This window comes from Triticum aestivum, chromosome 7D (assembly GCF_018294505.1).
Source record: "Triticum aestivum cultivar Chinese Spring chromosome 7D, IWGSC CS RefSeq v2.1, whole genome shotgun sequence".
NCBI classification, from domain to species: domain Eukaryota; kingdom Viridiplantae; phylum Streptophyta; class Magnoliopsida; order Poales; family Poaceae; genus Triticum; species Triticum aestivum.
The window spans coordinates 573,414,853-573,415,232 of NC_057814.1; positions in this window are offsets into that span (position 1 = coordinate 573,414,853).

Sequence of the window (380 nt, forward strand, 5' to 3'; positions counted from 1 at the left end):
GTAATGTTTTACCAATTCACAAATGAATGCAACTAAAAATCCAAAAAAATAACAAGTTTTATTATATTTTCAAATAACAAATTTGATGATATTTTCAAATAACAAATTTGATGATATTTTTTCATATTCATAAATATTTGCAACTAACAAATTTGATGATATTTTTTAAAAAACTATTACTCTTTTTATAAAAAATTATACTGTTTCATATTCATATTCATTTTCTAAAAAATTATTAGATGCAACAAAAAATAAAAAATAAAATTTACTTATGGTGCATCGCTGGGTGGTGCGCCATTGCTATGCAAAAAAAAGTTACTTATGGCGCACCGCTGGGTGGTGCGCCATTGCTATCTAAAAAAAACTTACTTATGGCGCAC